General features: G+C 39.0%; 1 protein-coding gene across 4 annotated transcripts in view; it reads right to left on the bottom strand.

Annotated features, from left to right (window-relative positions):
- The window catches only part of Serpini1 (serpin family I member 1), a 68045-nt gene that overhangs the window by 22870 nt on the left and 29249 nt on the right, over positions 1 to 15926 (bottom strand). The gene's annotated exons all lie outside the window — the stretch shown is intronic.

Below are 15926 nucleotides of genomic sequence, written 5' to 3'. Positions count from 1 at the left end.
GCCTGGCTTGAACCCACAGAGGCCAGGATTCTGCTTTCCCCAGGTCTACAAAGTTGTCAGTCACTACAGGAATCTAGAAAGCAAAACTGCTTATTCGAACAATTTGCCTATTTGTCCTTGATCATTTTTAAAATCTTCATTAAAACAACCCATAAAGCGTTATTGTACAAACACCTGTGGAAAATTGTATTTTAATCAGGTTGAGTATTAAAGAGTCTCCATTAATCAAACAGCAGTGTGCATACACACTTCCCTGAAGAGCTGTGTATTTCTAACCGGTGTTGCAGTCAGAAGATTCTACTCTATCCTGCAGCTTTGTGATCCTAGTTCCAGAGAACTGCCTGGCTACTTTATAAATCCTTTATATATTAATAGAGTTTGATGTACTGTTTTCATTTGTTTGTCCATCAGGAAGCTCACCTACTGCTCACACCTGCCTGCTTTTATATTAAGCTCTGCATAATTCTCACTCTTTATATATAGGTGTAGAGAGGCAGTATACTCTCATAAGCTGTGTGCTATTGGGATACAACACAACCCATGACAGACTGGACAAGCTGTCACTTGTGGGGCCCCAGGACAGAAGATGGGTACCAAGAGACAAGGAGCTGTGCCTATTGTGACATTGTCATTTAATGTTGACGCTAGAGAACCCTAGGTCCAGACAGAAACACCGGTAGAGATATCTCTTTCTAGATCTAGATATACCTGCAAGTTAAAAACAAAACAAAACATGAGAAAGGGTATCAATGTTTGTGAAGTAATGCACCTTCTATCTGGTGAATATAACATAATCCTTCTATTAATTACAATAAAAAATATATGGAAAAAAGATGAAACAAATAAAAATCCTCAAGATAAATCTGGTACTTAATTCATAGCCATGGAGTTGAATACTCATGGGTGGAACCTAAATTCAAATCAGACTCAAAAGCCTAGCCTCTTAACTACTAGGCCAACAGTCTAATTGGCTATTTAACCCTGTAAGGCCCCGATATGCACTATGGAGATATGAAAGCAAATTTACTCCACAATACTTGTATCTCTTAGTAATACAGTTACTTAGAAAGCTCTGTATTATCATCAAATTTCAGGGTAACAAAAAAAAGCTGTCACATATCCAAAACAAAATCCAGTCTATTGCCAATCAGTAATAAGGGGTTTGTTACAGTATGAGATAATAATATCAGCTAACATTTGTTGAGGAGTTATCAGGATTCTCTTCTTTAAATTACATTCTCTCTTCCTTAACTTCCTCATATGGGAAATGAAAATAGGAATCTCTGCTCTATAGTGCTATTAGACAGAAATGAGAGAATAACTGAAGATATGATTATGAGGAAATATATTCCCTAGGCATGCATATTTGTTAGGGGAAATTGGGTACTACAGTGCCACAATTAGTATTTCTCCATTGCTCTGTTGACCTATCTCATATGGCACCATTATAATCTAAAGGCTTTGAGATGCCATGAAAAGAGAAAAGCACATCAAGATGATTCTCCTCAAGGTAATTTGAAGAGAATGCAATCTATTCCAGTGAGGTATTTTTTTTTTAAGAAAACAGATCCTTTAAGAATCATAGAGGGAAAAAAATCAACCTTTCTGAAAAACAAATGCATATGAATAACAGAATCTGCAGGCTGGGATATGAACCCATCTCAGAGTCTTAGTTCCAGGCCTGCAGCAGCTGGTTGCCATGCAGCGTTTGATGGGCCTGAACTTAGCACGGTTCACTTTCTGGGGAAAACAAAGTTGTCAAGACCAGGAACAAGCCCTAGCAAACAGGGAGGGGCTCCTGGAAAGGACAGCCATTGTGTGGGGGTGGGGAGGGTAGAAGCAGCATTTTAGGCAGTGCAGCTGCAGACTGCAAATCCTGCTCTATGATTAGGAGTCTGTGGCTGAGAAGGGAAGACATTTGAGTAAAGATGAGAAGAACTTTGCTCGGATAGACAACACACATTTAGCCACCATGATATGAGCTTTCTTCCTTTGCAAAGCACAATTTCCTGTGTTCACGGAAAATTACCTGGGCTGGATTGGTCCAGGCTTTTCTGATCTCCCTACCCCTGTTGCTTGCTTGTCTCTTGAGATCTCTGCTTCTTGATGGCTTCTCAATATGTGGAGGGGTTTTTTGGCTGGAGGCAGAATTTCCTTTCTCTGTTGTATGTTAAAAGCATAGCTGCTCCCTGGGGATCTAGCCTAGCCTGTCTCTCTTCTCTTTTATGCATTTCTCATGCCTGCTGCTGAACTTTTGAACAAAGAGATTCCAATGAGGGGCTCTGTCCAGCTTATTCCCAATAAAAGTGACGTATTTGTTCTGAATTTTAATTTATTTTTGGTGCCAGTCCTGCGGCTTGAACTCAGGGCCTGGATGCTGTCCCTGAGCTCTACCATTTGAAACACATCTCCCCATCCTTCCTTCCTTCCTTCCTTCCTTCCTTCCTTCCTTCCTTCCTTCCTTCCTTCCTTCCTTCCTTCCTTCCTTCTTTCCTTTCTTTCTTTCCTTCCTTCCTTCTTTCCTTCCTTTTTAAATTTAGTATCGATAAGAGTCTCATGGGCTTTCATGCCTTCCTGGGTAGCTAGGATTACAGGCGTGAGCCACCGGTGCCCAGCTCTGGTTTCATTTTCATTTTTTATCTTCATTTCTGATGTGTGCAGTTCATTGTTCTTTTACTAATTCCTGTGGGCCCTTCAAATGGAAAGTGGCTCAATCAAATTCACATTTTTCCCCCAGTATGTCTTTTCCCTCCTCCCCCTTGCTTTTATCCCTTGTGTTCAATGAATTGGAATATTCCATACTGAGCCCCTAGTTTCTCTTCCCCATGACTCTATGGTGAGTGTCTAGGGCACCGGGTCTTCCCCCTTGATGGAGGGCATGAATCCTTGCTTCACTCCCTCTGCTATCCAATGCATGAATTGCTTCTAGATCCCGTCCTGTCGACTGAAGGCCAAGTTTGTCTTAGCCGTCATCCTTAGCAATGTGATTGATGTCTTTCATATTTGGTGCTGAGATTTGGAGTCAATCAAGCCTTTGCTCTCGCTAGTCAGGTTCTCTATCATTTGAGCATTCTTCTACTTTCATCAGTCTACTGAACATGTTCTTACCTTCTGATCCACTAGCCAGAACACCAGTCCTCCTATAGATGCTTCCAATGTAGCCAGAATGACTGTCACATGTCACGGTACCCAGTCTTTATTCTTTGTTTTGTTTTTCATTGTTTTCCCTCCAGCTGATCTTGAGCTGTGATCATTCCAGTCTCATTGCTCTGAGTAGCTAAGACTACAGGTCAAGCCAGAAGGCTTTTTAACATTTCCTCCAGTATTTAAGTTTGAATTCAAGGCCTTGGGAGAGCTAGGCAGACACCCTGCCACTTAAGCCAGACCCCCCCTAGCCCTTTTGTATTTCATATTTTTTTTTAGGTAGAATTGCTGTGGCCCAAGCTGACGTCAGGCCACGATGCATGCACCTCTTGATTAGGTGGAATTAGGGATTCTTGCCACTATGCCATGCCACATCACAATGTTCTGCCAACTCTTCTTCGAGTATATTGTGACTCCAGCCAGCTTCCCCTTGGTAACATATATCTGAATACCTCATATCTCTGGTTTGTGCAGTTCCTCTGGAACTACCCCAGCCCAATTCTATAAAGTCAGCTCCTACTCTCCAAGTTCTCTTTTACTTCCACCATCTTCCTGCTTCTTCAGTGAGAACACCAATGGTTACCGCCACTGAAACCTCAGCATACCTTTATCTTTATCTCTCTTGTAATGTAGACTGCTGATTCCTTACATTTAGGCAATTCCACACATATAGCATCTCCCTTCTAGGTTTTTGGGGCCCTCAATCCATCTCACAGCCATCAGGAAGAGCACTTAATGCACTAAACCTCATAGGTGGTAAATAAATATTAGTTGAATCAGTTCAATACGGGATATAAAAAGCACACAATACTGATCAAAAGTTACAGGAAGAGGAACCATAACCTCTATGTCTAATTTAATCAGAGCCCAGAGGTAGTAGCTCATTTCCATTTTTTATTCCCTTTGACAGAGTATTTCTTCATTGATCTTGAGGCCCTCTTTGCAGCTCAGAAAATTGACAGTCACCATGGCTGGCACAATTGGCACTGAGTGAACATGTCATGTATTAACAACAAGCACACCACACCTTGAAGGGTCATGAAAGGTGACTTTCAAACACTGCATTCATTTTAGTCTACGGAATGTCAGGGCCTCTCAATGAATCAGAATAATCAACAGCTTTTCAAGTGATTTACTTTTACATGGGCATTACTTAGGAGATTTATTATTTTTCAAAGACGGACACACTGTTCTTAGAAGAAAAAAAAAACCTACCAAGGACATTGTAATCAAAATATAAGTAGATATTGCTGCAGTAGACAGTAAGGTGGACATAGTTGTGCTATGAAAAAAACTGTCTTTAATTCTTTCACTGCTCTTCCTTTTTTCCTGTGGTGGTATGCATATGTGTATGTGTCTTTAGAAAACATCTCATTAAAATAGGTCAGGGAGTGAATACTGGTGTATAACTAAATATAATAAAATTGCAATAATAAAAAATAAACACTTCTCTGTTAATCTCATTGGTAAAGAGACCAATGATTAACAAATGTATCTTGATTTTTTCATAACCATCTTATTTGAAATTTTTTAAAGATGTTTTCAGAATTGTTTATCTTTTATATCTGATAAAATAGGCAAAATATATCCTCTCTCTAGAAAAACAACAGTTAAAAAAAAAGCTTTGGTTGGGGAGTAGAGGGGAATGAAGAAAGATGAAAAGTGTCAGACTGGAAATTAAAGCTGGGTGCCTGTGACTCACGCCTGAAATCCTAGCTACTCAGGTGGCTGAAATCTAAGGATCACTGTTCAAAGCCAGCCCAAGCACTAAAGTCTGTGAGACTTTTTTCTTCAGCCTTGGGCTGAATTGCTCAGAGACAGTGCCCAGGCCTAGAGCTCAAGCCCCATGACTGACAAAAAATAAATAAATAAATAAAATAAAGTAACATAAAGAATGGAAATTAAATGAAAATAAAAAATAAAACAAGGAAACTTGTTGAGAATGCTATTTGTTGTTTGGAGAGATCAGGGGAGAAGGGAGGCAGAGGGTAAGAAGAGAGGGGGGAGGGAAGGAGGGAGAGAGAGAAAGAAAAGTGAAGGAAAGAAGGAAGGAAGAGAGAGAGAGAAAGAGAGAGAAAGAACGAGCCAGGAGTTTGGCCTAGTGGTAGAGTGCTTGCCTAGCAGGCACGGGGACCCAGGTTTGATTCCTCAGTACCACATACATAGAAAAAGCCAGAAGTGGTGTTGCGGCTCAAGTGGTAGAGTGCTAGCCTTGAGAAAGCCTAAGGACAGTGCTCAGGCCCTGAGTTCAAGCCCTGCTAATGGCAAAAGAAAAAAAAGAAGGAAAGAAGAGAAGGAAGGAGGAAGGGAGGGAAAAAGGGGAAAGTAAAAGGAAAGGAAGGAGGGACAAAATGGAAATATTTCTTCCAGTCTCAACGAAGAACAAACATTGCAAAATGAAAATATGACCGTCTTTTAAACTGGATATATTGGATACATTTGAATTTATGAAAACTGACCACTTGGTTATTCTTTTTTCCATGTTTGATGAAAACTTTATCATGAGAGTTTAGAAACCACCATTCTTTCTCAGTTTGGTTAGTACTAGCTCACTTGATAAAATTTGGAACAAGTTCATGTCTGCAGGCATTTTTCCTTTTTTGTTTTATTTTTTTCTGATGTATGAAGAGAAAAGCAGATGTGACATCAGTAACAATGGAGCTGGGAAATCTGTCAAATAATCTGTTTCTTACCTTCCCCCCAAAGTAATTACCTTATGGGAGAAAAATTCTCAGTTTAGCAATTTTGTGATTTTTGCATACTTTCTCTTTGTAACAGGCATGGTGTTTTTCCTGCCCCCATTTTAGCTTTCCTCAAGTATCTAAAGAAACCCATTAAACCCAGGTAGGGTCAAGCTGAGCCACAGGTGTCATATCCTCACCAGCAGGTGACAGCTTCAAGAAATATGTTATTCCTTTGGCTGAATTATATTCCCTGATGTTGCCTCTCTCACCTGAATTTTGCTCTTAATATTCAATCTGAAATTACCCTGAAGATGGTTCTGTATATGCAGAAAGGAAGAGAAAGTATTCGGTTACTGTGTGAGGATGTGAAGTTACTAAAATTGATGCAAATATCTGTCCTTTTAAAGAGGGAATAGCTAGGTGCTAGTGGCTCTTGCCTATGATCTTAACAACTTGAGAAGATGAGATCTGGTGAATTGTAGTTCCAAGCTAGCTAGGGCAGAAATTTCCATGAGATCTCTTCAAACCATCTGAAGTGCAAAGACATAAACCTGCCATCCCTATTTACCTAGGAGACAGACCACAATTCTGGGCCAGGCTGGAGAGAAAAACAGCTAGCCCCCATATCCACAGAGAGAAAGGAGATGTGAAGGAATATGACTAAAATCCCAGCAACAGGGAGAGACCTGCAGTAGATGGGTCGTGGTTCAGGCACAACCACAGGTGAAAAGCCATAAAAAAAGGTAACTGGAGATAGTAATATAGGGTTAGCTTAGCAAGCTCTTCAGCCTTGAGTTTCAACCCTAAAATAGAGTGAAAGGAGAAGGGATAGATAACTCTTTCAGCCTTGAGATATCCAAAAGATGCCTGTTGAAGGCCAATCAGTACAATTAAAGGCAGTAGAATTTTCCAAATCTCTCAGAATAAACCAGTGTTTACAAAGCCAGGTAGATATGCTATGCTTGAGACTGGTATTCAGGTGCTAAACTCAAGGTTTCCTGATAATTTCCAAAATTACCGTCATGGGCTTAGGTATATAATTAAGTTGAGGATCTATGGGAAAGATATAAGTGTCAGAGGTGGGGTGGATATAATCTAGTGAAAATGTAGAAAAAGAACATTGCAATATTCTTCAAAATGTCTTTGGGTTACCTTGCCAATCACAAAAGTGCTAAAAAGATTTCTGACAGAAAAACATCACTTTATGTGTACAACCCACAATTGCCCAAAGTGATTTTAGAGAAATGTCAACAAGGTTTAGATTTAAAAATTTTCAACTTGAAGAGAAGATAGTGATGGCATTGCATAAACAGCACTCCGATGTTTTTCTAAAGATGTGTACATTTCTTTTTCTTTTTAAGTTTTCTTTTTTCATATATTTTTATTGTAATTAATAGAAGGGTTACATGATATTTGCCAGATAGACGGTGCATTAATTCACATACATTGATACCCCTTCTTCTTTTTAAGTTTTCTTATTCTTCCCGTCTATCTCACAAAAAAAACAAAAACAAAAAACAAAAAACCTTAGTAAAGTGAAATGTTGCTTAAACACATGCCCTGAAATCAAGGAAATCAAGAACTACAAAAAGGGATAATTCTGGAATTTACAATAACTGATGCTGTGAAGGCTCATGCCCCTAAAATATGGTGATTACTTTTACTTAAATGGCACTTAAACATTAATGGTGATGGAAGAGGTTTTATTGAGCTGCACTCCACTAAAGGCAAACCCCATCTATTCCCAAAGCTTCATGTCTGAGAAAGAAGATAGAAAGGCAACCAGATATGGATGGACATATCCACAAGAAATCAAATTCCAAACAGATTCCTCCTCAAATAATTTTATTATCCCTCCTCTAAATTTCCTACTCTATCCCCACTTTCTCTCTGCAAGGCAGAGAGAATTTAAGACTAATCATTTGGTCTTCCTTTCGAGTTCTAGTCTTCTGTATGGCTCCTGTGCCTAGGCAGCACATGGAACACATTTCCTGATGGCCTTTCTCCTTTCAGCGACACTCACAGTTCATTTCAGTGAATGCACCTTCAAAGGGAGTCTGAACTTCCAACAACACAAGGAACCCTCTTCTCTTCATTTCCAAACTGCACGTTACCATGTACTCAGTTTGCAATAGTATTCATTCACTCTTTTTCCTTGGACTACTGAAGCCATGGAAAAGTAACACTCTTCAAGTGCTCTCTCAAACAAGGTGAATTTGGGAAAAATCATGAAAATTCAAAAGGCAGAAACATCCAGGTAAATCAAAGGGCAGAACCTCTAAAGATTTCATTTACTAGAAGAAGCCACAAACTAAATAGGCTAAGAGGATGAAGAGGGGTTTTGAGTGAAAGACCATGAATTATCTAAAACCTGTCACTCACAGCCAGTTTGAGCCCTTTCTTTGAATAACATTATTACCCTCTGCAATTCTTTTCTGTAAAAATGTATAGCACACTGCGGGGTGCAGTGGCTCACACCTGTAATCCTAGCTACGCAGGAGGCTGAGAGCTGAGGATCAGGGTTCAAAGCCAGCCTGGGCACAAAAGGACCTGAGACTCTTATCTCCAATTAACCTCTAGGAAATGGAAAGTGGGGCTTGGCTCAAGGGTAGAGCAGTAGCCTTGACCTGAAGAGCTCAGGAATAGTGCCCAGGCTGAGTTCAAGTCCCATGAACTCCCTACACACACGCACACACGCACGCACGCACGCACAAACACACACACACACACACAAATGTATAGTACATACCCATGACAGATTTACCTAATGTTCCACTCAGAGCATTGAGCAGCTTTGTATCTGTTAAACTAAGTATTTCTCTGGCTGTGCTCCTGGCTATTAAGAAGATTTCATCTTTGCACAAGGAGGCCTAGAGTCCATCTAACACTTGTGATAGAGAAAGGAACCCTAAACCTTGAACAGTATTTCCAGCTAAATAGCCTCTTGGGAAATTGTTTTAGTTCAATAAATAGATGGTAAGTTAAAAAAAAAAGATATAGGCAGTCCTTCTTCATCCTTAAGTCATAAGAGTTCTTAAATCAAGAGCTCAGGAGCTATATAATGCATGATTGTTTTTCTTAATATACTATGTTATTTCTCATCTCTTTTGTTGTCCCTTGGTTATTCTCATATTGTTACAGTATCTTACCTTGTAATCTGGTATATTGTATATACGTTTATTTATTTAAAATAGGAAAGGGAAGGGGGAAAACAAGATGAGGGGAGGGAAATGTGCACAAAAATATGAGAAGGGGTATCAATGTATATGAAGTAATGTATCTTCTATCTGGTGAATATAACTGTAACCCTCTATTAATTATAATAAAAATATATGGAAAAAGTGAGAATAATAAAGGTAATTATTATAATATAAAGGTAATAATAAAGGTGATTCCAATAAAGATTATTGAAGATGGTAAGGAAGAGTTTATTCAAGAGGGCTTCTACAATGGGCACTCTTGCATTGCCGGAAAGAGCTTAGAAATAACTCCAAATACAAGAACGAGTGGGCATAGATACCCAAAGAGCAGAGCGGGAATGAGTAAAAGGAAGGTTACCACAAGAAGCATTCTGAGTAATGGGGAATGCCAGCATGACTAGACTGGATTCCTGCAGTAGGTAGTCCACTGATAAGATTAGGAAAGATAAATGACAACAGTCTTATCAGGTATCTAGGTGTGTGTGAGTGGGATAGGGAGGAGATACCTGTAAAGCTGAACTAGTAGATTTTTATTAAAACTGAAATAAGCTGATCAAGGACAGAGCCCAAGGCCTAGATAAACCAGAGGAGACAGTTGATCAGGAGAGAGCGACCAGGGGGACGAAATTATCTGCAGTCACAGAAATGAGACATGTGTGCTTGCTCGATCTGATATCCACTGTGGGCTTCTTTCAACGTACCAAGTACAACTGAAGAGACAGATTTTAATTAATTAATTAATTAATTCTTTTTGTATTTAAGTAGTTATACTTAACTTTATTGGAATGTAGTTAATTTAAATAGGTACATGTGGTTAATAGTTACCAATTGAGACACAAGATAGAAGTTTTTCGTGACATTAGTTTTAAGCCAAATAACCTATCATACAGAAATCTAAAACTAAAGAAGAAAAATTAATAATATGACTTCAAGCCACATGTTCCTGTACCTAAATTTTTATTTAAAACACAAAACCCTTTACTTCAAGGGGTATCAAATGAGAGAAACTCCATTCAGAATTCCAAAGTCTTTTGGCTATTAGTAGGTGATTATTGGGAAAAATAAAACCAATGCAACAAAAGCCAGTGAGCTGGCAAAGCCACAGCCCTCCTGGAATATGATTTGGGCTTTCCATAAAATGGTAATTGGCACAATTGAGGAGAACTCATACTTGCCAATGAATAATTTTCTTTGGAAGTGTGTCAGCAGTGCGACAAGCAACACAGGAACTCCAAGACAAAGCTCAGAGTGCAGCTACATCAATTGAAGTCACATGGTACCTACAGCCAAGCTGGATAGAAGCAGGGCATTCACAGTTTTAAGTGATCCATTCATATTTTAATTGATATTCTTCTGGGAGTCATCTTATTTTGTCGGTGAGAAATTCAGTCATTTTTACCAAACAACTTCTTGTGCATGAAGGGCGTTGAATGAGCTAACCATGAATGCAGCACCTCCAGTTTCATTGACTTGTGTGACGTATTGGGGACATAGTAAAAGGCAGGGTGACATTTTCCTCCATCTGTTACATCTACAAAATTTGAACAGATATTTAGCTTTCCAATCAGTTGTTAGATTTTTTATTTTGACGTTTTTATTTTGAGGCTTGAACTCAGGGCCCGGGGTGCTGTCTCTGAGCATTTTCTGTTTAGGGTTAGCACTCCACCACAAGAGCCACAACTCCACCTCCAAGTTTTTGGTGGTTAACTGGAGATAAGATGTTCCTGAATTTTCCTCTTTGGGCTTGTTTCAAACAAAATCCTCAGATCTCAGCCTTCAGAGGAGCCAATGTGACAGGCATAGCCACTGGCAGTTAGGTTCAATCAGTTGTTTTGTAAATTGGATTTTCATTACTAAAGTGTTGCTTGTGTAATAAAGTTTTAAAAAGTTGGCTGTGTCTCTGAAATTCTAAAATTACCCAGACCTAATTTCTAATTACATTGCTAAGGAAAGGAGTTGTATTTGGACTCATTTTTCAACCACTCAGATGTTACAGAGACACCTGTGTGCACATTAATGAGCTGGGGAGGGAGGTAAAATTTTCAGAGAAGCTATTTTTAAATCAAATTTTATGTATGGAGTGCTTCTGGTGTGTGGGTGTGTGTGTGTCTTTCCATACAACAAACACTTACCCTTGGATCCTGTTACTTTACTTCTTTAGCTATAGCCTGTGGCCTTATAAGATTGTGTTTAAGGATTCAAAATCACTTCTGTACTCTCCTAAGATAAAATGTAAAGATCCATTTTGCTCCAGTCTCTACTTGAACTGCACTAAGCTATTTCCTTCTTTGGCTACCAATTGTGATGTTTCCATAATATCACAAAGGTGGCTTTGGCTAATAGGATTTTGATCCCAGGTAAATAAAGAATATTCATACTAGCTCTAAGCTGACACAATTGGCATTTCTATAAGTCAAAGTGTACAGCTATTTATTATAGGTGGGTGCTCGAAGCACACATGTGTAATCAATCCTAGCTACTCAGGTAGCTGAGGTCTGAGGATTTTAGCTAGTTCAGGCAGAAAAATTCAAGACACTCTTATTTCCAATTAATCAGCAAAAAGCCTGAACTGGGGGTGCCTCAAGTGGTAGAGCACTAGTCTTGAGCAACCAAGTCAAGTGAGAGTACAATATCCAGAGGTCAAGCCCCACTACTGGCATACAAAACATGAAGTATTTATGTTCTACCTACTTCATAGTAAGTGTTCACTTGTTACTTACGGTTTGCTCCACACAAAGTTGAAGGTGAGAAATTTCATATCTATTTTGCTCCTATATTTCATAGGGTGCTTTTCATTTCATTTCATTTATTTATTTGATCTTCCCCAGGGCTTGAACTCAGGACCTAGGCACTGTCCCTGAGCTCTTCTTTGCTCAAGGCTCTACCACTTTGTGCCACAGCGCCACTTCTGGCTTTCTAGTGGTTAACTGGAGATACCAGTTTCAAGGACTTTCCTGCCCTGGCTGGTTTTGAACCACAGTTCTCAGATCTCAGCTTCCTGAGTAGTTAGGATAACAGGGGTGAGCCACCAGTGCCCTGCCTGTTTTGATATTTTTAAAAACTGCATTCTCATTTAGAAATGTATGTGGGTGGAGGAGGGGCCTGTATTACACCTTCCTTAAAGAATTATTTCCCCTTTCCCTTACACAGCAAGTGTTAGAATATACTAGGAAAAAATTTCTGATGTACAGAATATCAGTCTAAGTTAAGTAATATCTTTTTAAATCACAGAAATAGTCCTGGCTCACCTTGACTGAACAGTGGGGAAATTAAGTTATATATATACATATATATATATATGACTTTTGAAAATATTCCTTTTCTGGAACAAGAGACTCTGGAAAAAGTTAAAGAATTCATTTAACTTAAGGAATAATTTTAAGCCAAGCGCAGTGGCTCACGCCTGTAATCCTAGCTACTCAGGAGGCTGAGATCTGAGGATCAAGGTTCAAAGCCAGCCCGGGCACAAAAAGACCTGAGACTCTTACCTCCAACTAACCTCTAGAAAATGGGAAGTACATCAAGGGTAGGGTGGTAGCCTAGAGCTGAAGAGTTCAGGAACAGTGCCCAGGCTGAGTTCAAGACCCATGACCCACAAATATATATATATATATGAATAAATAAATAAAGAATAATAATAAAGAATAATTTTATTTTTTAAACATGAAATTTCCCGAAATGTTGGTTAATGTTAAATTCATGCTACCAGAAAATATCTGCCTGCCAACTGTTTTTGAACATTGTAATAGGGAAATTTCTAGAAGAAACTTTACTTTTTTCATCCTGTTCCTTGCTGTGAGTAACTAACTAGAAAGGCAACTTATAATGTTTATTATTTAATGTGTGCCAATAAGTCCACCATAAGCTGGCATTAAAAGACTTGGTGAAAATACTCCTAATTGCATTTCCCTGTCATTTTCAGAACAGAATTTACAATATACTAACAGCTTTTGAAAGATCCTGGAAAGATGTAACAAAGAAGTCAGCCAATGTTAATGTCAGGAGGGAAAGGAAAGAAAAACTGAGAAAGTATTTCTTCACCAGGCACTTAAAATTGTAAACGATCACTCTGATTTTCAGAGATAGGAGAGAAATTAATTTTGTTTTTCCGAATGTAATCTAGATTAAGCAGTACTCGCTAGCAGGAAATGGCCCTTTATCAAATATGTCTCTTAGAAGCTTAAAGCTATTCCCATCAGTGGATGGAGGGACTAACGTAGGTTTAAAGATCTTTCCTTGTGAATATTCAGTGTTCACAATCCTCTGTGTGTGCAGGATACAGCACCCTGCTTGTACCTCCCCCCCCCCTCTCTCTCTCTCTCTCTCTGTTTCTTTTGCCTGCCTTCCTACCTTCCTGCCTGCCCCCCTCCCTTGCCTCTCCTTCCTTCCTTCCTTTCTCTCTCTGTCTCTGTCTCTCTCTCTCTCTCTCTCTCTCTCTCTCTCTCTCTCTCTCTCTCTCTCTCTCTCTCTCTCTCTCTCTCTCTCTCTTTCCCTTTCTTTCTCTTGATTTATTTAACTAATACTGGGCTTGAATTCAGGGCCTTACTTACAGATGAAGCTCTGCTTTACCACTTGAACTATGACACCAGTACTGGCTTTTTGCTGGTGAATTGGAGGTAAGAAGTCTCATGTGTTGATGGCTTGTACCGACTACAAACCTTTCTCCTCAGACCTCAGCTTCCTGAGTATGTACAGGTATAAGCATCCAGGGTACAGCCCCACCTCATATTTAACACTAAGAGATCCCTGAAAAGAATAAGGAATACAGACAAGATGTCTGCTTTTTGGCCTTTTTTTCCTGCACTGTTTAGTTGCTTTGTACATATCTTAAACATTGCCATATTCAGAGCTACTTTGAGTCAGAGATGTTTTAGAGACTATTTTAATGACTCCATGTTATCTGTCAGGCCTATCAAATGGATGAGACTTGTCTATAAGTATATTAGAACAAAATGAAATTTCTGTCTTGGCTTTTTAAAATGAAAATACAAATAATTGGCTCTGAAGAGAACAGCTGTATCCATGGGCAACCGGTTTCATTGAGCACTATATACTTTTCACTGTAACAGATTTATAGGTCTATATTTACATAATTTCCTAATTCCGGCAAGGAAAGCCCTGGGAGTTAAACTGCAGGTAAGTCCACGGCATGATGGCCTGTGCACTCTGGTATTGAACGCATGTCCACATCTCTACCATTTCCTGGCTAGTCTATAAGTGAATGGCTGAGGCCAGAGTGCTCAGACAATAGACCCCTGAGAATGCTGAGGTTTCGAAATGCAAACAACTTCTTCTCATTAAATACATCCTTTGATCTCTATGTTCCCTCCAGGAACTAATTAATTAATTCATGGAATTCTACTGCAGGAATAATAATATAATGGATCCAGCATCATGACGCAAGGTAACTGGATGCCCATTCTCCTAAGATCTGAAGCCTACTATGTTTAGGGGACCTGAACTTTTTATCTGTTGGGTTCAGAGCCTGTGCTGTTTTTCTATGTTCCCACTGGATGGGGTGTGAGGTGGGCCTTCTGTTCTATGGGGATTACTTAGCAGACTACTTACTAAGTTCCCAGCTGCTCATCTCAGTGTAAAACCAACTTACTTTGGCAGGTGCACGGGCTGCCAGCTGGGAGGATAAGATTGAAGGATAGAGGTTCAATTCACTAGCAAGGAGCTAGACTGGAGACATGGCTCCAGTGGTTGAGCACCAACCATTAGTTAGAAAGCTGAGTGAACTCAATGTCCTGAGGTCAAGTTCTAGTAAGAGCAATTAACTAGTTAATTAATTGAATTGCTTCCTAAAGAGGTATATCAATGTTTGAATGAAATCTCATTCCTTTAAATCAACCAATCCTACTTACACCAAGTAGTTTTGCAACAAGTCATAAAACAAACTATATTAATTGGATCTTCTCCTACCATGGACTTAATTATAGGACTTAAAATTTTTGACTAACAAAGTTATGTAAGTCAAACATTCATAGAATACAAAAGTAAAAGGCTAAAAAGCCATACGGTGAAGATTCTTTCCCTACTTCCTTGCTCCTTATCAATAAAGTGAACCTGTCTCATTGGAACCTGCCAGACATATCTTTTTTATTTTAAATTATTCTCTTTTTATTTAACTTCTTGCTTATGTGGTACTAAGAAATAGAAACTGGGGCTTCATGCATACTAGACAACATTCTAACATTAAGCCACATTCCCAGTCCAGTCAGAGATATCATATGCATATCTTATTGTGTATATATTACCCATTTTCTTATGAAAATAACCACACACATTTGAAGACTCCCTCATTTTTTAATTTTGCCAGTCTTGGGTCTTGAACTCAGTGCCTGAGCACTGTCATTGGGCTTTCTCAAGGCTAGAGCTCTACCACTTGAGCCACAGCACCACTTCCCGCTTTTTTCCATGTATGTGATGCCGAGGAATGGAACCCAGGTCTTCGTGCATGCTAGGCAAGCATTCTACCACTAGGCCAAACTCCCAGCCCTCATTTTTTATTTAGCAACAATACATTGGAGATGATTACCTATCATGACATAAATAACTCCATCTTAAATCAGCTATACTATATAGATGTGTCATAATTTATTTAATTAGTCTCCTACCAATAGGAATGTAATCAGAAGATCTTTTACTGCTACAAATAATGCTGTAATAAGTAAATTCAGAAACACATCATTTCACAGGTATGCAATTATCTCTGCAGGATAAATTCCTACAAGTTAAATTACTAGGTCAAAAGATACAAGTCCTTGTGATTTTTACAAATACTGCCAAATTGCACTCCACAGAGGTTATACTATTAAAAACCCTAGGAAATACTCAGAAAGGAATAAAGAAGATTTTAGTGAAAGAAAATGTAGGATGTTTCTGAATAATAGGC

Source organism: Megascapheus bottae, chromosome 1 (genome assembly GCF_031878675.1).
Source record: "Megascapheus bottae isolate mThoBot1 chromosome 1, mThoBot2.hap1, whole genome shotgun sequence".
NCBI lineage: Eukaryota > Metazoa > Chordata > Mammalia > Rodentia > Geomyidae > Megascapheus > Megascapheus bottae.
This window is presented reverse-complemented; position numbering and strand designations above follow the sequence as displayed.